Source organism: Chelonoidis abingdonii, chromosome 22 (assembly GCF_003597395.2).
Source record: "Chelonoidis abingdonii isolate Lonesome George chromosome 22, CheloAbing_2.0, whole genome shotgun sequence".
Taxonomy (NCBI): Eukaryota; Metazoa; Chordata; order Testudines; family Testudinidae; genus Chelonoidis; species Chelonoidis abingdonii.
In genome coordinates this window covers 21259173-21281899 of record NC_133790.1, presented here as the reverse complement: position 1 = coordinate 21281899, position 22727 = coordinate 21259173, and the positions used below count along the sequence as shown (strand labels likewise).

At 47.2% G+C, this 22727-nt stretch overlaps 1 protein-coding gene across 1 annotated transcript in view; it reads left to right on the top strand.

Annotated features, from left to right (window-relative positions):
• The first annotated feature begins 2190 nt into the window (after positions 1–2190).
• Positions 2191–22727, top strand: part of ADORA2A (adenosine A2a receptor) — a 34568-nt gene continuing 14031 nt past the window's right edge. Inside the window, exon 1 of the mRNA XM_032801308.2 lies at positions 2191–2357. The gene's annotated coding sequence lies outside the window, so the exon portion shown is untranslated. The remainder of the gene's footprint in view (positions 2358–22727) is intronic.

Below are 22727 nucleotides of genomic sequence, written 5' to 3'. Positions count from 1 at the left end.
GTAAGAGTCTTGACTTTCTTGCTTCTGTGAATGTTCCCATATGATTTATTTGTGTTACCGCAAAATCCAGAGGCCTCAATCAGGATCAGGGTCTCCCTGTGCTGGGTGCTGTACAAACATGAAATGCTACCAAAGGGAGGCTGGATAAGCCAGCATCAGCCAGTGCTTCCTTGAGCACTGAGTTTCTGGAAGTGGAAAGAAGGCAAAAAGGAGAGCCAGTACCAATGACTTTGATACCCACTGAGTGAAGTTCCCAGTGCCAAAAATGCTGGTGCCGAAGACCCTCTCCCTAACTCAGCCATACTGGCACTTCAGGCAGCAAAGCTGGCACCTGTGCCACATAAAGGTGACGCTGAATCACTGAGCCAGACAGAGCTGCAGCATAGCTCCAAACATGAAGGAAGTCTCCAAAAGAAGACATAAAACATCACTTCTCCAAGGACAGAGCCTCCAAGTCCTCGATCAGAACTGGAGAGCCACAGGGAGTGAGAAACCTGACACTTTCTAAAGGTCAGGCCATCTCTTCACAGAGGATGTCAAAATGGGTAACACAATGTATCTTGCTGGCTGGTCTAGTGCTCTCATCCAACATGACCGGAGTGAGCCTTAGAGCTCAAGTGGCATCCTCTGCCTGCTTCAGGAATGTGCCCAGATCAGAAATCTGCCAAGCTGCAACCCACTGACCTTTGGCAAGCAGCCAAGTCCAATGCCAAGTTTGGGAGAGCAGTACAGTACTACAATTGTTCAGCTGATGCAGGTGCCACTCCTCATCCCAGGACCCATCCTCCATCCCCTCTTTCAGAATCCTCAGCAACATTGACTTGCAATTGTGAGGGAATTGAGGCCTGGTCTGCACCTAAAACAAATCCACCTACTACATCTGACAGTCGCTGTAGGTAAGCAACCATTTTTTCCTGATAATTCTACTGTAAAGAACAAACGGGAACCGAGAGAGAGAGAACCTTTCATACCTTCTTTATCATAAAGCAGCAAAAACACTTTATCCATTTTACAAACAAACCTTCACAGGTTGCCTTTAAGCCACCCAAGAGACAGTGAGGCTCTTTTCTGTCATCCATTTGGTTACTATTGACACTCTATTAATGATCTCTGGACAAAATCGATGTTCCCTGCTTTTAGTACCTATATAATCAAATTGTCTCATTAGCAAAATGTAGGCATATGCTGGCTAGATGGCTGAATAGAAGAGAGGAGGATATTAGATCAGCCCAGTGCCCACTGCATCCTATTTCAGATTTCCCATCATCAGGGTTTAAAGTGCCCTGTCTGCCTTCACCTTTCTTAATAGAACACTGTTAAGGTTCAGAATAGCTTGTTAAATATACATGTTGGTATAGCTTCATTTGGAGTTGAGGAAGGGAAGGGCAGCAGGCAGAGTTTTAAAAAAACGACCAGCAACAAAACTTGACAGCGGGAGTGACCTAAGTACCAAGGGGTTTGCTTTCCCACGGTGAATGTGAGAAGTTGTTTTACAGCACCAGTTTCCAAGGCGAGCAGAGAAACATTGCTGTGAGCCTGCACAGAGAAAGTGGAAGGCAGTGTGTTTACTTTTATGGGGAGAGTCCTAACCTTTCCAGAGGCTGTTTGGCACCCCTTCAATTTTAACAGAAAATGATATCCCGGCTCCAGAATTGGATAGGATGGCTCAAAACCACCTGAAAAGTTAGCTCTAGGTTTTTAGGTGGAAGTTAGTCTTAGAATCCAGTAGGTCCAACCCCATTCAGCTCTAGACAGCTTTCCCTAGGTGGGCTCAACTCCCCGGCAGAATGGCCTATTTGCAAACTGTGTTGAAATAGGATTCCTCGGGGTCCGTGTTTTTCCATCTTTCTCCTTTCCCCCCCTCTTCTTTCAGTGAAAGCGGTCCTAGCGGCGAGGGTGTGACTGAGCCGCCTAAGCGGGCCCTCCCCAGGAAGTCAGGCTCAGAGAGCGTGGTGTGCCTGAGCGAGCCGGGCCAGCGCTTCCTTCAGCTTGGGCGAGCCCCAACGCATGGAACGCGGCTGCTGCGGGGAGAACTCGCCCCGATCCGCCGGGCTCGCGTGCCTGAGGCCGTGATAACCTCCAGGGGGCGCCATAGAGACCCCCCTCGCCCCCGCCTGCGTCTCCCGCCCCGCGGCGCCGGGGCTCAGTCCGTGGGTTTGAATTTCACCCAGTCACCAGCCTGGAGCGGGCGAGCGAGCGGCCAGTTCGCGGCAGCTGCCGGCGCGGGAGCAGCCCCGGCCTTTGAGAAACTTTCTTGGCCGGTCGGTGGCGAGCACCAAAGCGGGCTAAGCAGGAGCTCGGAGCCTGGCTGGAGAGCCCGCGGGGGGCGGGCGGAGGAAACACCCTCCCCTGGACAGGTGGGTGCTGTGCAGGGGGAGGAGGGTGGCGCTGTGCGGGGCGGACCCCCGGGCAGGGGAGAAGTGCTCCCCCCCCCAGTCACTCACTCCCCGGGACTTTTCCATGCGCCCCCCCCATCCCCACCCCCGCGGGCATCGCTCTCCAAGCCGCCGGGGTGCTGGGGAATTGTGGAGACAGGGCAGGGGAGAGGAGCCTGCAGATGCACTGCGCGTGGGGCCGGAGAGTGTGTGTGTGTCTGTCTGTCTGTGGGAGAGTAAGTGTGTGTTTGTCTGTCAGAGAGAGAGGCTGGATCCAAGAATCCTGATGCTATTTGGCCCCCAGCCCTCAAATTGTGCTATTACAATAGAGAACACGTGCAGCCTCCCCTACTGCCCCACCTCAACCTGGATCCAGCCCCCGCCTCCCCCTTCTCATGCCTAGACAACAATCGAAGCTGCTTCAACTGCTCAAAAAATATTCTGGACTCTGGCACATCCCAATAGGAGTGTCCCGAAAACCAAATCTGGCCCCTGGATCCTGCCACATCCACTCAAGTTTTAGTCCTCTCCTTCTCAAGTCCATGTCATGAGTAGAGCAGCAGAAACAGTCCAGACTCGGATGCTTCCCAGTGTGTAAGTGCGTAAAAAAACTCTGATCTGGCACTTGGATCTAGCCAGATTGGTAATTTTTTGCCCCCGACTCAGACCATGCTATATATCAGAGGCTGGAGTTTTCTGGTCACGTAGTAGGGGCACCTTGTTTTAACAATACATCTTGGGAGCCTGGAGCCAAAAATGCAAACTCCAGCAGAGTCCAGGTGCTGAATGTGTCTGTGATGCTGTTGAGCAGGGATGTATTGGGGTCTGTGATTTTACGGTGGAAATGGAGTAGCTGCCCTTCTTGTCTGTTTAGCTGGTTTAAGTTTTGGGTTTGGGATAAAAAAGCTCACTGCCTCCAGAAAGACCCTGGTGCCAAACACAATCGCTTTTCAGTAGGGCTGTGTCAGTTTGTAACAAGATCTGGTGAACTAAGATCTGCTGAGTTTTTTTCTTCTGTATTAAGATCAGTAGAATTTGGGGGATTGGGGTTGAAAATTGGCCAGACCCAATAGGATCTAGGAGCTAGTTATGTATTTTCCCAGTTCTGTTGGGCTGAGATGCAGACAGATCCTGATTTTTCCTGAGAAATAGGATAGTTAGATTTGTCTTCTGCTTAGACTGTACAAGTTGGGCTTGTGGGCCAAAGCCTGCTAAGATCCAATTGCCAGATCCAGGATTTTGTGCAACTTAAGGCACTAGAATGGGTTCAAGTTGGGAACCATCTGACAGAGTAGGAGCACCTGCCCTTGTTCTCTGTTCATGCCATGGAATTTGGGGGTGGAAGTTGGACAGACTCAGGAGGTTCCATGCACTGGATCTGAGGTTTTGCCGCACTCACATACCAGAATCCACACTCTTGTGGTAAAGTATGATTATCTCAACTTCTCTATATGGGTGTTGGAATTGGGGCTCTTGGGGCCAAAATTTGGCTAGTTCCAGCAGGATCCTGGTAGATCCAGCTTTTACTTTCACTCCTCTGAGGGATACTGGTAGAGTTCGCGTGCTAGTTTCAGAGATGGCATGGGTGTTGAATCTGAATCTCTCCCTGTTCCCTTTGGGGTGATAGTAATACAGTCAGGCATGCCCTTCCATGGACAGCCTTTGAACACTGGGGGAAAGGCAAACAACTGTCCACTCCCCCTTTTTACCTAAATCCCCAACTGCAAGACTGGGACAATTTTTTGTCATCAGAATTCCTAGATGTCCACAACTTCTGATTCCTCCCTCAATTTCTCTTGAGTTTAGAGTCTAAGCTCTTCATCCCCTTTGCTCCCCCAGCCCTCTGAATTCTCACAGCCACCCAGTGCTCAAACTCTCAGCTTTTGTCCCTCCATATCATCCTCAGACTTCTAGCCTTTAATTTTGTTCCCCTCAAACCCAGCACTGCTGCTGAGTCCTTGAATGTACGTGCTCTTAGTCAACTGGAAACAGTGGTTTCCTCAGGAGTATCAGATACCAGTAAACGTGCATATAGCATTTAACGCTGGTGAGTTTCAGTTGTTTAACTTTGAAATCAAGCAAAATAAACAACGTCACCAGAAATAAATGAGGTGGTTCATTTTTCCTCAGTGATATTTACAGTCGGCTCAATGCTGTCCAGCATTTCAACAATGTCTTTAGCTGGTGAAAGTGGAGACCTCTGAGCTTCAGTACATGGAAACGTTCGTGAAGCTGTCACTAGAGGTGGCCAGTAACTCAGCAAGTGGGAGAGGATCGTGACTGGGGTGAGATCCAAGTTATAGTGGTTCTGAGTGGGCCATACTTCATGCGTTCTGAATCATCTGAAGTATCAGCAAAAGGGCCACAGCTTCCTCTGTTCATCCCTCCTGGTCTGGTGTAAGGAAAAATGGATGTTTATAATGGGCATCCAAGGTGCTGGATGGTGGTTGGTGTGATTCCAAGGCAGTGAGAAGCCAGGAGATGGGTAAGATTGCTTCAGCCCATCCTTTCTGTAAGGAGAAAGACCCCATCAGCAGCAGTGAAACACAGGCTGTGGCACGTGCAAAGGCTGAACTGCTGCAAGGTGCCTTTCAAATATCACACTATAAAGCACTATAGTTTCTCTAACACTGGTTTTGAACATTGTGTGGTACAAACACTGGTATAAGCCACGAGTGCAATGTGCCTCTGTCTTATTACCAACCTAAAAGCACCATGATTTTGAAGAGGCTGTTGACAGAGTCTTTCTGGTGTGTCTGTGTGTGACACAGAAAAAACAAAAGGGGTTAACTTAAAAAGGTTAGTGTGAGTCATTTGGGTAAATAGTAGTTAAGGCAACTTTTATTAATTATTTAAACCAAAATTATTGTTCCAAGCAGATGGTCATCAATTAGGTAACTCTGTCTTTGAACGTATTTGTTTTCAGGCTTTTAAGTCCCAGCCTTGTGGTAATTGAAGAACTGTAGTAATTGACCAATTCAACTTCCTGTCTGCAATAGAGACATGCAGTTATACAGAGGGCACAGTCCTTTTTGTTTTGCCTTTAAAATGGAAAACTACAAGATCAGAGTGTCACACCTACAAAAGGATGAGGCAGAATGACAAGCAGGGATATGGGAAATCCTCAAATTGGATTAGATTTGTGGAAGAATTCATTTATGTTGAATCTCAGTTTAAAAAAAAAAAAGAAACTCAGTACAAATGTGATTACATATTCAAAGTATATGAATAATATGAAAATAAAAGAGAACCTTTCTGATGTGGCAGGTAGCTCAAACTGTAAATTAACAATCACAGTTTGTAACCCCCCAAATGTATATATAAAACAATGGCTACTTGCATGCACATAGGTGTACAGAAAATAAAAACTACATATGCCAGGCAGCATGAGTTCATGGAAAGCAGGTGGGCAGTCTCTTTCATCCCATTCAGTGAGATGGACTTGGAATATACATATAAATATCAAGCCCCCAATTCCAAGAAAAGATTAAGGGAACATACCTTCCTGCTTTTGATGAAAGGCATTAGAACCCTGCAGCATAGGTGCTGGGAGTGCTGCAGTACCCCAGGGCTTGAAATACTAATAACAACCTAAATACATGGCTTCCACCTTCAGCACCCCACTATAAAAATTGTTCCAGCACCTCTGCCCTGCCGGAGATTTTTGGACTATACCAAACTGTCAGAATGGGTGGAAAGGGAAGTATAGATCCAAAATGAGTATTTTTGCCAAAACTTCTCTATATGCATCGTTTATTGCTGATATTTTAATAGTTTTCCATAACAGCCACTGCTTGCTTCCACATTTTAATATAATCAGGTTTTAACAACTATTCTTCTTATTGTTTAGTCCAATCTCTTGTAATGAGGTTCAGGTTGAGCCCTATGATTAAATCCTGATAAAAACAAGCAGAGAAAAACTGCAGCCAAATATGAGAGCTTTGGGGAGAGTTTTGTTTTGGATTTTCACCCTCTTCAATGCCCATTGACAGCCTCCAGAAGAACCCATTAGTTTTGTGCAGTCCCAGAATCCTTGCTGTTGGGCCTAGCGACTTTTTCATCCATTTTTATGGGGTCGGGAACAGAAATAGAATAGAAGAGAGAACTGTAGAACTGCTCAATCACTTATAACATGTTCAACCTATGGACTTGGAAAATATGAGTGAACAATAAGGGTTGTGACTGGTGACTCCATAGAAGATAGCCTAATGAGCAATAGACAGCATGAATTCTATAAAAAACGAATTATAAAGACCCCCTGGAAGCGCACTCTGATGTGATTACAAATTTAGTAGATGAGGGAATTTGGTGGACGTGATATTTAATAAAGGCCTTTTATAGTCACGTGGGAATTGAAAAGTTAAAACAAATTTGTTTAGATAAACATACTGTGATGATATTATAAAATGGGCTGCTGAGCCACAAACAGAACGATCTCAAGAATTTAGAGAAATGGGCAAACAGAATTGTTATTTAATTAGGTTGTTATAAAGACTGACTTGGGAACTACTCTCACTAGGCAAAAGACTGAGGGCTTGGCTACACTTGAAAGTTAGAGTGCATTAAAGCAGCCCCGGATGCACTAGGTCACTCCCTGTCCACACGTAGAGCGCTCTGACCCTGCAGCTAGAGCACTCCTGGTACCTCACCTCAGTGAGAGGAATAATGTTTGCTGCACCTTGGCTACAATGTCCGGGCATCAGTGTGGACGAGGTGTTGCATTACTGCGCTCTGATCAGCCTCTGGAAACATCCCATAAACCCCTTAAGTCAAGTGGCCATTCTTGTCATTGTTTTGAATCACTGTAGGAATGCAGATATGCCCTTTGAAAGCTCCGTTTCTGACAGCCGTCTGCTTATCTGCTCTGAGAAAAAACAACCATTAGTGTGGAATGCTGTATGTGAGAGAGAGAGAGGCAGAGGGGGAGAGGAATTCTGCTGCTGTTTTAAAATTACAAGACAGCATGCTGACATGCTCTCAGCCCCCCTAAACCCACACTCTCTCCCCCCACGTACACACAACACACTCCCTGTCACACTCCACTCCACTCCACCCCACCCCACCCCATTTGAAAAGTATGTTGCAGTCACTTGCATGCTGAGATAGCTGCCCATAATGCACTGCTCCCAATGCCGCTGCAAGTGCCACAAATGTGGCCATGCCAGTGGGCTTGCAGCTGTCAGTGAGGACAGACTGCAGCGCTTTCCCTACTGCACTCTCCGAAAGCTGGTTTAACTCAAAGCGCTCTGCATCTGCAAGTGTAGCCATGCCCTAAGGCTTGGATTTAGGAAAGGATTTAAACTAACTTTAAGCATGTGCTGAAGTGTTGTGCTGAATATAGATGCTTTCCTCAGAGCCTTATCTGGGAACCTGTTGGTTGGTTAGAGAGCAGTAATGGCCTAGGGATGATGGAATGCAAGAAGTTAGATGGGCGTTTGAGGTGATACTGTTGCACAAAACATGAACATTCTGCTGCGAAGTTCACTAGGAGTGGCAGATGTCAAACAATGAAGAAGCCATGCTTTGAATTCTGTGACTAGGGTTGGAACACCTACTATTAATAAAGACAATCCATTGATCAATTAGAAAGGTATTCCCAATTCAAAAGGGAATAACTAAAATGCTACAAGTACTGGAGGGTGAGGTGTGAAGAGTGACTCAATTGATTTTATTCATCTTAGTCAAGCATAGGGTGGGACATTGTAACAGTTGTAAAACATTTGGAAGGTGGTAAGATAAAAACCAGGGTGAAGTATTTAATTTGTGCCAAGGCTTGTCCGTTCCTAGCCCTGGCACCTCTGATCATGGCTGTTCCTAGCCCCGGCACCTCTGGGATTCGCACATTGGTTATGAAAATAAAAGAAAGGGCACCTCTTTCATTACACACAGGCTCACTGGAGGGGGGGTGAGGGAAGGGGCAGTTTTCCAGGGACCCAGGCTGCAGGGTCCCTAGGCGTGCGATACCGCTTCAGGCCCTGCACTTTGGGGGGCTCCACCGCAGGCCGACGTGGGCAGTCTCAGAAGTGACACACTCGTCATTTCCACACACACCGTCCCCCCCCCTCCCCTGGGATGGCCCTGGGGCTTGGAATTTTCTGTCAGCAGCCTGATTACAAATTAAGCACTGCCAGGGAGGAATGATTCCAGGTGTTGCAGGATGATGTAACAAACCCTGAAACATGAAGAGAACATTTTGTTTAGAGTTGTTTAGGGAACATTTCACTAACAATGAAATTGAGACAATGGAACCATTTGCTGTGAGCGGGACCCAATCACTAGTGAGGTTCAAGCATGGACTGGATAGTGCAGGCGAAGGCCAAGCTCCTACTAGTGCAAAAGCTTGAACTAGCCAGTCAGGACAGTTAGAGGAATGGGGGGTCTCAGAGAAATTTGGTGATGTGAGAAATGACTTGCTGGGCTGTCCCTTGCAAGGGGCTGAGTGCACTCCACGCTCTGTATCTCCTAGGAAGCACTCTCTGTACCTTGCAGGATCAGGCTTGTTGTATCTGCCAACTTGTTGCTAGACTCTAAAGCTGGCTTAGCAGAGTCCCGCATTCAGTGCCTGTGTTTGCTGTGTCCATACCCTGCATGTTATCCCAGCCAAGCCTCACTGGGACCCTCAGGATCCTTAGGTAGCAAGCTGTTCCAGCTGTGAGTGCAAGGAGGCAGCAGGAACTGTGCTAAGCTGCTCTCAGCTGGGGGTCACCCTTTGCATATCTTACTGGCCAGTTCCTCACCCATTCAAGTGAATAAGGCAGAAAAGCTGAGCAGGGTGCAGTGTGATTCAGGCTTGTTCTGCTTTCTGAATGTTTCCCTTTGGTTTGCTGTGTTCTCACACTTGGGACAGTAACACAGCCCTTGGTCTCTTGCTTCAGCCAGCGTTGGAGTCTCCCCATCTGTCCCCCTTCTCCTGGGCTGTGACATTACCATGCCCTCCTTCTAGGGTGACCAGATGCAGGGCCGTCCTTGCCCATACGCAAAGTACGCAGCTATGTAGGGCACCAGGAAAAGTTGGGGCACTACATTTCCTGGTGCCTGCTCAGCTGTGTGCTGCTCCAGCCCCTGCTCCACCTCTTCCCCATGGCCCCCGCCCCTACTCCACCCCAGTCCCGTCTCCGCTCCCCTGAGGACGGCAGCAGGGCTGGGTCTGCACTCACCAGTGGCGGGAAATGCAGTGGCCCGGCCTCAGCCACACCACTGGTGAGTGCTGGTGGGTGGTTCCCCCCGCCCTCCAAACCAGCCCCACCCTAGCCCATGAAGGCCTGCCCATCCCCACACGGAGGGGCTGTGGAGGTCCCCAGAATAGCTAGGGACAGCCTTGACCAGATAGCAAATGTGAAAAATCGGGATGGGGGCTGAGGGTAATAGGCGCCTATATAAGAAAAAGCCCCAAATATCAGGACTGTCCCTATAAAATCAGGACATCTGGTCACCCTACCTCCTTCCTTTTCTCTTGCCCCTTTTTTTTCAGGAACTGTTGGCATAATGAAGGGTCCAAGTGTTTCCAAAGTGAAGTGACTGATATCTGGGTAGAACAGGTATTGCAGTGGTAGCATGGGAGTGGAGCTGGGATGAAATCAGGTTGCCCATTCATTCCATTTTGTAATTCATCTCTCACTTGCATGTCTCCCCAGATATTGGGTTGTGAGGAAGTGAGAATTTGTAGATGTTTATTCTTTTCTTGTCATTATCAGAACCACTGACCTTCTTGGAGGGGAATGCTCAGGTCTCTGGGACTTATTTGGGAACCTCTCTTAACTGGCTGTTGACATTTTCAGAAAACTGAGTGTTAAGTAAGTCTAGATACAAATCAGTCCCTGAGGCTGAAGAGTCATGGGAAGCGGGTTGTTAAAACGTATATTGCATGGTAATAAAAGCTTCATTTTCACTCTTGAGATCAGTGTGCTCGGGCACATTGGGAGGAATTCTGAAACTTTCAGCAGGAAACGTTCCCCTTAATAAAAGGTTGTCAAGAAGCGTGTGATTCTTTAACGTGATCCACAGGAGTGATGCAGGCATCTTAAATTGCTGCGAGAGTGTCATGTTCATATGTGTCTAGTCCATACAGCAATCTCCATATTCTGCGGCGCTCTATAATATCATATTGCCAGACAGCAGCTAGAGGGCATTTTATCCCTCAGTGGCCAGTATGGTTATAGTTGTATGCAGTGTGGGTGCTTTAGAAAGGAAACACATTCATTTTGAATGTGTTAAAGACCTATAGTCTACATTTTTAAAAATGACCAGTGATGTTGGGTTTCTAGTTTGACACACCTTAAGAACACCTGACTTGCAGAACTGCTGAGCATCTCCCTCCTGAAAATCAGGCCACTTTAAGCTGTCAAGTTGGGCACCCAAAGACAAAGGTGCCCCAGTCACTAGTCACTTATAAAGCCCTAATTAGTCCTGCCTTTACAGAACCAGCTGGGGCTTATTTGGACACTTAACAGAAGTTCTTCTTTGAGTGATTACTCGTGTGTATTCCACAATAGGTGTGCGTGCTTGCCACATGCAGTAGTGCCAGAAGTTTTTCTCCTAGCAGATGCCCTCCACACCGGAGGCCCTGCAGGCGGCCCAGGAAGTTATGACCATGCCGGTACCAGGAGCACCGCTGATGTCAGCCCCGCAGTCGCCCCCAGCTCGGTACCGATCTCGGTCGAGGGAATGTTCCCGACACCGTTTGCAGCCCCGCGACTGTTCAGGGCAAAGTCCACATGGATCGCCCTCGCCATTCTTTCTCCACCAGACTGTCTGGTTGGGTTCCGTCTGACCGAGATTCTCAACACCGCTCCACCTTGAGGAGCGAACATCGACAGGACTGAGGCAGACGTCGCCAAAGGTCCTTGTCTGAGAGGGGCTATCGCAGCTGCTCACAGCACAAACGTCAACGTCATTCCTGTTCGGCGTCCCACTCCAGGACACCACCATGGCACCGTTTCTGCAGCCCTGGGCATCGGTGACTGGTGTCTCGCTGTTGCGGGTCCGCCTGCCGGAGCCGATCTCAGAGTAGCTGTTACCGATAGTACCAGTCCTCCACGTCGGGATTGCAGTCCTATAGTCGGCATCACTCCCAGCGCCGCCGCTCCTCCCGGTCCAGGGACAGCAGCAGATTGTATGTCAGCCTAGCCTCCCTTTGTAGTTGTCCATCGATGGGCCAGGCCAGCCAGCACGAACAGCCGGCTTCGCCAGTGCCACAGCAGGTGCAGTGGCACCGGCCCAATGGTACCAGTAGGCACCGTGGCCCCCGATGCAGCCCCCAGTGGGGGCTCACTCGGTGGCTGGAGCCTCAGAAGACCATTGGCCTCCCTCTCCAGACCTCCAAGGAAGGAGTTGGTGGGATGTACATCCTCGGCACCGTGTCCGGAGACTGACCAGGTGGTGGACCCTCCGGTGTCGGTAGACACCCAAAGTACCGTGCTGGCCTCCTCACCCTCCTCAGATGAGGCGATTACAGCCCCTCCATCCCGCAGGAGGACTTTAGGGCCCACCAAGAAGTCTTAAAAAGGATGACATCAAGCCTCCATCTCCAAGCTGAGGAGTTGGTGGAGCCCTCGGACTCCCTGTTTAACGTGTTGTCCTCCTCGGCACTGAGGAGGGTGGCCTTGCCTCTCCATAAAGGGGTGTCAAAATTTTAAATGCCCTGTGGCAAACACCGGCTTCATTGTCCCCCATCTCTAAGAGACTGGAACACAAATATTTTATACACGGCAAGGGGCATGAATACTTATACACCCACCCTGCTCCTAATTCCCTGGTGGTCAAGTCGGTCAACCACAGGGAACGGCAGGGCCAGCCAGCCCCCACGCCTAAAAATAAAGATTCAAGGAGGCTAGACTCTTTTGGAAGAAAAATGTATTTGTCCTCGAGCTTCCAGTTACGGGTGGCGAACCACCAAGTTCTCCTGGGTTTGATCTGTGGGGTTCTCTGCCCAAGTTCGAGGACTCCCTTCAGGAATGTGACAGGAAGGAGTTCAAAGTGCTGGTGGAGGAGGGTACAGCAGCTGCCAGGGCAACCCTGCAGGTGGCTTCAGATGCTGTGGACACGGCTGCGTGGTCCATGGCCTTCACAGTGTCCATGAGAAGGACATTGTGGCTCAAGTTCTCCGATGCCTTTCTCTTGTCCTGTTCAGGCCAGTTTCTCTGTCTTTCCCCCATTCTCGCTGATTGGCAAGTTTCTGGAAAAGATAAAGACGGACAAGACCGGGGTACTTCTGATTGCCCCAGCATGGCCCAGGCAGCATTGGTACGGGACCCTTGCGGGCCTGGCGGTCACCCCGCCATGGCCGTTGCTGTCCCACCTGGACCTGCTGTTCCAGGACCCGGGCCGTCTCCTCCACCTCAATCTAGTGGCTCTTCACCTCACGGCGTGGCTGCTCAATGGTTAGGTTGGGAGGAAAGGACATGCTCGTAAGGAGTTCAGTGCATCCTTCTAGAAAGCAGGCGGCCGTCCATGCGCCGATCCTACTTGGCAAAGTGGTCTCAGTTTTCCAGATGGGCGGATGAATGGGGAATTTCCCAGTGGGAGCCCCGATCCAGTTTATTCTGGACTACCTCTGGCACCTTAGAGCCCAGGGCCTGGCGCCCTTGTTAGTCAAGGTGCACCTGGTGGCCATATTGGCCTTCCATCCGCCGGTGCAGGGCCACATGGTATTCTCCCATGCTATGTCTGGCCAATTCCTTAAGGGGTTAGATCGCATCTTCCCATATGTTAGGCCCCCTGTCCCACAGTGGGACCTAAATCTGGTGTTGGCCCATCTCATGGGGGCCCCCATTTGAGCCTCTAGCTACGTGCTCCTGATCACACCTCTCGTGGAAGGTGGCCTTCCTGGTTGCAATCACGTCGGTGAGGCGGGTCTTGGAGCTCAGAGCCCTGACCTCCTAGCCCCCTAGACGGCGTTTCATAAAGATACGGTACAGCTCCGCTCACACCCTTCATTCCTCCTGAAGGTGGTCTCCACCTATCACATGGATCAGGGCATTTTTCCACCAGTCCTCTGCCCCAAGCCCCATGCGTCTAGTGTGGAGCGCCGCCTCCACACGCTGGATGTGAGACGGGCTCTGGCTTTCTACCTGGAGCAGACTAAGCTGTTTAGAAAGTCCTCGCAACTGTTCATTGCCTCGGCCGAGCGCATGAAAGGTCGGCTGCTCTCCATTCAGCGGCTCTCCAACTGGATCACCTTTTGTGCATCCGTACCTGTTACGACCTGGTGTAATCCCTCTGCCACCAATTGTGAGGGCGCACTCGACTTGGGCGCAGGCCTCGTCAGCTGCCTTTTTGGCCCATGTCCCCATTCAGGACATTTGTGGGGCTGCCACATGGTCTTCCGTTCACATGTTCACCTTGCACTGTGCGTCCGTCTCCCAGACCAGGGATGACGCTAGGTTCGTCAGGGCTGTGCTCTGTCCTGAGAATTTGTGAACTCTTACCCACCTCCAACAGATATAGCTTGGAATCACCTATTGTGGAATACACATGAGCAGTCACTCGAAGAAGAAAAGACAGTTACCTTTTCCGTAACTGGCATTCTTCGAGATGTGTTGCTCATATCCATTCCACATCCCGCCCTCCTTCCCCTCTGTCGGAGTTGTCTGGCAAGAAGGAACTGAGGGTAGGGGGAGCACGCAGTGCCCCTTATACCACACCATGGAGGCGCCACGCCAGGGGTCACTGGGGTGCTCCCCTACAGGTACTGCTAGGGGAAAAACTTCCAGCACCGGTCCACGTGGCAAGCACGCACGCCTATTGTGGAATAGACATGAGCAACACATCTCGAAGAGCACCAGTTACGGAAAAGGTAACTGTCTTTTTCAGCTGCCTGTCTAGCTGGGATCTAAGGTAACTAACACAGGTGGAGAGGGAAGATTGAGGGGGAACTTGGGAGAGGTGATGTAACTGTACAAAGATGGAACCACTCTGGAGATGACTGGGCAGTACCAACTTTTAGTGGATGGCTGCAGTTGTTAGAAGATGAGGTAAAATTGCATATTTTGGGTCTATGGGCTGAGGTGGTCTTAATGGGATTGCCCCTTTGCTATAGCTCATTTTGCTCTCTGTTTCTCCCTAACTACCCTGAGAAGGGACAGATACTCAGTCCTCCTGAGGGGACCAGTGACTTCTCCCGTGCATTCACACTACAGCCTTACTGTATAGTTTGTGGTTGGCTTCCCCTTCCATTTACAGGGGTTGGTACAACCAAGGTGGGCTCAACACTTCTAAATTCCATCTTCTCTAGAGTTTTAGGGTGTCTGGTCCGGGGGGGGGGTTGGGTTGGACCCATCTCCATTACAAATCTCCTTGCACTTGAGAGCAAATTCCACAGCCCACTTAGAAATCTGTTTTAGGAATATCTTCTCACTTCCTATTTGCTGACAATAAGGATTGGGGTTGGGTCATGTGTTTGACAAATGGATGGGAATTTCTTTAAGTCAAGGGTTGGAGACTTACAAAAAATAGTCTTTACTGTAAGCAAGAAAAATATTTAGAGGAGCAAAGGACCATTCTCTGGAAGTCACTATTGGAAGGAATCTGTGCTGTGCTTGCTTGCTTGGTGACCTCTTTGCCTTTCCACTTCCTTTAGACAAACATTTTAGCTCATAAACAAGTAAGAAATTCATGCTAATAAAAAAATTTATAAGGTGATTTGTGAAGGGGCAAGCTAGATCTCTAATCTGATAGTCTGCCAGGAAAACATGGTGCTTCCAAACTTTTGAAGTCATATGTAATTAGCAATACATGATCTCCCCAAAGTGTAGTATCAGAGTCTACTGGCTGAGCAGATCCAAAAGAGGGATTTAGCAAACACAGCAGAACGTAATACGTAAGCAGGCATGCTTTTACCACAGAGCATGGAGACCCAAAGAAAGAAGGGAAGTTTTTGTTAGATCCCTGAATGCGCAGGCTGAGCACTGTCACTTTGGAGTTAGTAAAAAAGAACACTTGAGATTTTCTAGTAGTTAGGGTTTTGAACAAAACTTTTAGAAAAAACTCAATCTCAGCTCTCTCTAGAAAAGATGGTGTAACTGGCTCAGCAGACTGTGCTAGTGAAAATGTGTTGTCCAGCAAGAAACTAATAGAACTGTGGTGCAAGTAGCAGAAGAATAAATTCCTGGGGGAGAACAGAAGCATCATTTAAAAAAACAACAAAAAAAACAACAACCCCTCTTAATTGCAGTGAGTTCATGAGATAGCAGTGTTACAGGTGTAACAAGGGATAACACAGGACAGATTATGCATATTAAAGAAATGTAAGGGAAAAAGACATTGGAAGCAAAAAACCTAGGGTGATAGTACAAACAATGCTGAATGATGCCTACTTCTTAGGAGTCATGTCCAAAGCTAACATTCATGGGCAGGCTTGGGCTTCTAATCTTTAATAGTGTTACATTTACACATTGATCCCAGGGCAGAGTGACACCGGTTTATAAAGAGACTTTTATGGAGATGCTCCCTAAGTTGGAGCAGCCCAGAGTATTGCTCGGTAGCCTGGTTTGGTGCTCATTACAGTTGGAGGAGTCGTTGTGGGGGAAGTTTCTCCTTCTTTGTTTTTGTTTAACATTTACAGTATCCACTTAGAAAATAATGGTCAGGTGTTTTCCATTCCAACCCCTCTTCCAGTGCAGCAATAAAGATTAATCCACTTCTAGCTCTTGGAGGGTGGAGCACCAAGCCCAAGACAAGGTTTCAGATTAACTGTTCTTGTTGGCTGGTCCATCCAGAGCCGGTGCTAGGCATAAGCAGACTAAACAATTGCTTAGAGCCCTAAGCAGCTCAAGGGAGGCCCCTATTAATTATTAGTATGTGTTGGGGGGGAATATTTCTGCTGAAGGCCCCCAATGGGCTACCACAAGCACTGGGTCCATCTTGCATCATGGGCTTTGCTTTCAGGCTGGTACCTGGGTTGGTATATCTCCCTTCCCCCTCCCCCCCCCTCGCCTTTCTTAAATTATGATTTTCACTTTAGAGGTAAGTAGAGCAGAGAGATCCTGAAGGGTTTTTGCCTTCCTCTCCAGCATGGGACACAGGTCACTTGCAGGTTTGAACTAGTGTCAATGGTGGATTCTCTGTAACTTGAAGTCTTTGAATCACTATTTAAGTACTTCAGCGACTCAGCCAGAGGTTCTGGGTCTATTACAGGAGTGGGTGGGTGAGGTTCTGTGGCCTGCAATGTGCAGTAGGTCAGACTAGATGATCATGATGGTCCCTTCTGGCTTTAGAGTCTATGAATCTATAAATAGAGGAGGGAAGAACAGTACATAGGCTGATGGGGTAAGACTTAATAATTATTTTATTAGTTATGGATAGTTGCTAAAGTTATTGCTAGTAAATGAAGTCAGGATGGTCTGGGGTTGGGTGCAGCACAACCTTCTGAAGAGGGAGGGTCTTTTTGCCCCTGTCAACTAGGTAGAACAGAGGAGTCAGGTTGGAATGCAGGGACAGGTTGCCATTGCCCTGGGGGAGAGCAGAATGGACTGGTTCAGTCTTAGAAATGGCTGAAACCATCTTTGTTCTGAATAAAAAGTGAAACAATGGAAGGTTTGGTGGAACCCTTAAATGAACTTCGTTGTTCAGCGGCGGGGTTCTACATTGCTTCATTGAAGAAGGACTTCATTCATAGATGAGAAAGTAGCCTGGGCATGAGTGCTCCATACTTCCAAGCCTCAGGAAACCCAAGTGGGAGTCTAAATCTTAGTCTGCTGTTCCCCAGGTTGGAAGAGGTTGGCAATGCTGCAGAGACAGTGTGCTCAAGCCCCGGGAGTAGGAGTGCCACAGACTACTCCTCATCTGGCTGAATAAGAGACAGCATTGATGAGTTCACAAGAGTGTCTTATCTACACTTCTCTCAGCCAGAAGGATGATGACTTAAAAGATCTTTGGGATAAAAAGGAGGAGGAAAAGTTCTCTCTAGGTCTGTGACAGGGATGTTGACTATCCCGTGTGGGGGTCAGGGTTTATATAAGCACACATACTGTGTGTAGCTAGATAGCTCAGTCTTTGTTATACTTTTCTAAGACTTCATTTTCAAGGGGGCCAAGTACCCATGGCTCCAGCTGACGGTTATAGGAGCTGCAGGTGCTCAGAGCACCTGAAAATCAGGCTCATAATGTGCTGTGGTATTCTTGCCTGCTTTGTTTTTATTTTCATCCTTCGTTAATGACGAACAATCACAAGGGAAAGAGTCTATTGTTAATATTTAATTTCCTCTTATTACTGGAAGCAGATGACTAAAAGATCAATTAAAAATGTAACCAATAAAAAGCCAATAAGGAAACCAGAAGAGCCACATCCTGCTACGATAGAGCAACTCTTCCTCCCACCTGCGCACCCCAGTCACCTCTTCATCTGTTAGCCAGGATGTAGAGAAACTGGTTCTCAACCACGCCTCGGCCATTGCAGCGTGACAAGAAGTGAAACAATTGTAAATAAGACATCTAAAACCTTGGTATCTAAGTGCAGGAAACAAACTAGCCAGCAGCTTTTAAAAGCAATTCACAAGGAAAAAACCCAGATTTTTCAATACATTTGTTGCCTAAAATGTTTCTCAGCTACAGGTAAAGTATGGACACTGGTTAATTTGTGTGATAGATGATCCTCTAAAAATATGGCTTGAGGCAATGTGTCTTTGACATTTTAATAGATTTTAAAGATATGGAATCTTCCTCTAAGTTAAAGCATCTTCAAAGAGAGGAGAATGTTCCCAAGAGGCTAAAAATTTCCTTTCTGAGTTCCGAAAGCAGGAAACATATGGCTTATTAACAGCACCAACCTGCTGGCTCAGTTTCAGGGTTAGGGTAGTTGGGAATAATACCTTGTACAAGTCCTAGGTTTTGCCCTAGGAAACTAGGCACCTAGGACTGTATAACTTTCCAGGGATACACTAGGAGGCACTGTGCTGGGGAGGAGGTGGCATGGGGCGTGCTCAAGACTGTTGTCTGTGGAGTGAGTCCCAATTATGGTTGTCTCTCTCTTGGTAGGAACACCACCTCTTCCCTCCCTGTGTTACCTTGACATGACCCACTTTCCCTAGAACTGGTTTTCACTGGTCTGGAACTGGGTGGGAAAACCCATTCTGGTCCAGAGACCTGGCTGGGGTGGGGAAGGACCAGTCCAAGTCCAGAATGGCTCCAGGCAAGGAGATGGGATCGGTAGTGCTGCGAGGAGGCTGGGGTGTGATAGGCCCTCAGCCTATCAGCACAGGCTTGAGGACTAAAGGAACAATAAGGGGCTGAGCGAGGTTCTTGACTTCGGTTTTTCTTCCACCTCAGTCCACGCAGTGTAGGTCACAATAATTCTGGCTTCTGCATGTTAGAAATTCACAGGGTTCCCTGATGCATCACACTGCTAGGGAGGTTCCCCTGTGCTGAGATTCATTGCAGCATGTACCTTTACTTCGCCATTTCATGCACTGTCTCTAGCTGCTTGGTCCTGCACTCTGGCTACAAAGGCAATAGACTTGAAGATTTTTGGCTTCCAGGGAGGGGTCACATTCTGATGGCTGGAGGATCAGAGACTGTCTGAGAAATCCTGCATCCTGTGGGATATTGCTAATGCCCCTGAGATTGGCTACCAAATTAAAAATTGTGGATATTGTCAAACCTGTTACTCCACAGCTGGAAATAAAATGTTCATAGAATAAGGAGGCTGGGCCGGGAGAAGAACAAGTCCACTCATCACCAGCATGATGATGCATAATGCAGGCATGTGTATCCAAAAGCAAGAGGTCTAAAGAGCCTCAAGGGGGCAATGGCAGGAAAGGAATTTGTATGAGGAATGTTTGAATCAACATTATCTGAGCATTCACTCCAGATAAAAACCCCAAGCAGCTCAGGAGACTGCAATGGCAGTACCTCAGTCCAAAGTCAGTTGGAAGAGCTCAGAATAAAAGCTTGTTCTGCCTCCAGATGTGAACAGCTTCATTGGAACATGCTGTTCAGATTCTTTATTCAATTTTCAAGAGGCAGATTCTCATTGAGGCTGAAATCTGAGCTAGAACAGAGTGTTCCAAGTCATGAAAAATGAACAAGGGAGCAGCTTAGGGGGTTTGTGAGTGGCAAGAAAAGTTTATTTAATAATGGGAGAATGGCAGGAACATAGCCCAGGGTGACAAGGAGGGATTAATCCAATTAACAGAACAAGACATGAGTTTGAGAAGCAATATTAATTGTAGCTGTCCAGCACACTGCATAGTACAGGTTATTTTTTCCAATTCACAAGAAGTTCACAATATTGATCACTTGAAGACCTAACTGAAATGTTAAATATACCACCCCCAGTACCTTCGTAAGTAAAGCAGGCTTGTGAGTAAATTAATCTCATCACTGCTGGCTGCTGGACTGTTGTCATACATGGAGTAGATGCTCCTCAGAGAAATCAGTACCCACAAAATATATGTCTTTCCCTTTATATCTATATTTATTTTCATTCCTGCTCAGTAAATTCTAGCAATATGAACTGAACAAACTGGGGCCTGGTTTGCAAACTAATTTTGGAACTAAAGCAAGCTTCAAATACTTCTGCTGTCAAAGAGTCAGGCTGCCGGCGGCATGAAGGTAAATCCTGCCCCACAACATGGAAAATGAAGGAGATGGGGAATGAATGGGTATATGGCACTTGCACCTCAGAGACCATTGTACCAGCGAGTTTGCGGCAGTCATGATGCTGGAATGTTGTAAACTCAAACACTGTATCTAATGCCAGTTGCTACCACAGAAACATTGGTGCTGAAGGAGATGCAATGCTGGCATGTCATGGCTGGAATGTTTGCTCACCTCCAGTCATTTGTCTTCTGAGATATATCAACTCTATCCAGGTCTAATGGTTTCCATCCCATGAAAAAGTGGAGTGTAGCGGAGTGTAAGAGCCAGTTGTCCTCCTTCTGAACAGAACGCTGAGGTGAACAGGGAAGACTATGATGGAAAAATATGACTGCAACGTGCAAACGGAACCAGAGAACTAGGCATGAGCCAAATTCAAAGCCTTCAGAGACTAAATTATAAAAAGGAAATCAGTCAGTGATGCAACTGGATGAAGTAGAATGTACAAGAACTCTCGTGACATAAGACAATTAAAGACAGTCATTAAATTTTAAAATTACAGCATCATTTTCCAGGAGGATGTGCTCAACTGCAGAAAATTCCATCTCTCCCTGCATGGATTTGAACTAGGTGGGATTTATCTGGAATAATGAGCACCAGGAAAATCCAATAAAACTGTGCTATCTCATGCCTAATCTGATTAAAGATAGCCACGTTGGACAAAGATTAGCTGCTGAGGTGGTCAAGTTAAATAAAGCACAATTAGGATTAAGATGGGTTCATCAGCCTACCGAAGGAAGTGCTGATTTGGGAAAAGAGAGTCTATTAATCCCGTTTCCCCTTCTGTAAAATGGGAATGTTAGTGACCTCCTTTGTAAAGTGCTTTGAGTTCTACTGATGTCATGCACTATGTAAGAGGTAGATGGCAGTTTTATTGTCTCTGCATCCTGTTTAACTTGATTACTTCAGTGCCTAGTTCTTTTCCAGCATGGCTATTTTTATAGCTGTTGTAGCTTGATGACAGATCTTTTCTTTTTAAAGTTGGCTTTTTTATGGGTCAGAGGTTTTGGCTGAGATACTCCATATGCAGTTGTTAAATTTCACTAAGTGTTTATTTAACAGAGAGTTGGTACTTAAGCTTGAGTTTCATTAAGTTTATGTGTCTGGAGATATGAATGTGAGTTAGGAAGCCCCACATTGTTTGAAAAAAAGGCCTACGAAGCTCAACGTATTAGTCATTCTCAGGGTGTGTGTTTTGCATTCTTGGGAGATGTGAACTAATTTGATGCCCCCTTCCCCACTTCAAAGGGCATATTTGTGGGCTCTGGCTGTGACTGTTCAATTCAAATGACTAACCTTTTCATAGCACGGCACTTTCAATAGACACACACACCATAGCTCTTGCAGTAATTTTTTCCTATCCCTGAAGTTGCCACTTGTTTCCCCATTTCTCTTCTATTCTTTTTCACTCTGTCATCTCTGCTTCTTTTTCTCCATCTTCTGTCATCTCATTTTCTGCCCTCCTCCCTGCATTTCTGTCTTTCTTTCTGCTCATCTGCTGTTAACTCTATTACCCGGGGCTGGATTTCAGCCTAGAATGCATTTTGGCAAGTGGGCCCTTCAGTGTGTTTCAGGCAGGATTTGAAATGGATAATTAATGACATTTGGAGAGGTAAATCAGGGCTATACTTTCAACTGTATTAACATACGGTGGAGAGAAGAGCTTTTGGAGGGACTAGATAGAGAAAGATAATAGAGACTGTCCCTCCTCAAGGGACTATTGGTAAAACAAGATCCTTATCTGCCTCTTACTGGCCACATTGCAAGTTCATTTCCCCTATTGACTTCCCCAAAATATGCATATAAAACAAAAGGGGATTTCAGGAATTGATGAAAAGGTATGTTTTTAGCACTTCTGAACCAAAAAGGACCACTCTCTCTTCTTTCAAACACAGCACTAGCAACAGAGATCCAAACCAATGAAAGGTGCAAGATTAGCTTAGCTCCCTGAGATGAGATGTGAATCACAGTTCATTGCATTTTCACTATCTTTACTCCTTTATTTTATTTTGAGAAATTCTCTTCTGACTTCAGATCAGTCTGCCTTTTGTGAAGATGTGAAAACCCGCTGGTGGTGCTGTTCAGGGTCATCTGTTGTTACAGCACCAAAACATTTGTTTTGGGAGGCTTATCTGCATTTCTGAAACTGAACCCAGTGGTGATTTAGCAACTGACACCAAGGCCCCTTTCTTTCCCATCCCTACTTGTGTTTGTTTGCCATAACTATACTCTTCCCTTAAACAAAGGACAAAACACGATCTTTTGCAGCAAATGAGGCTTAAAACTCACTACAGAGGAGTGAAAAGCAAAGCATCCTGTAGTCACTTGTGATGGACTGCGAAGGACCAGAGCCTTAAACTAAGCTCAGCAAGCCTCATTCTTGATCCTGACGCTGTGATTGGAGTCTCTGGGTGCAAATGTGTGTGTGTCTTTGCATGAGAGATGGTGTGATAGGAGCAGCGGTAAGTGCTGTGTATGTATCTGACTCACATGACAGCATGAGGGGAGGGATAGCTCAGTGGTTTGAGCATTGGCCTGCTAACTCCAGGGTTGTGAGTTCAATCCTTGAGGCAGGCCACTTAGGGATCTGGGGCAAAATCAGTACTTGGTCCTGCTAGTGAAGGCAGGGGGCTGGACTTAATGATCTTTCAGGGTCCCTTCCAGTTCTGAGATAAGTATACAAGGTGGTGTGTATGGCATTAAGAGCTTCTCCATGCATGGGAATGTGTGTTCTTGGGGCTCAGTTTGCTGCTTTTTGCAG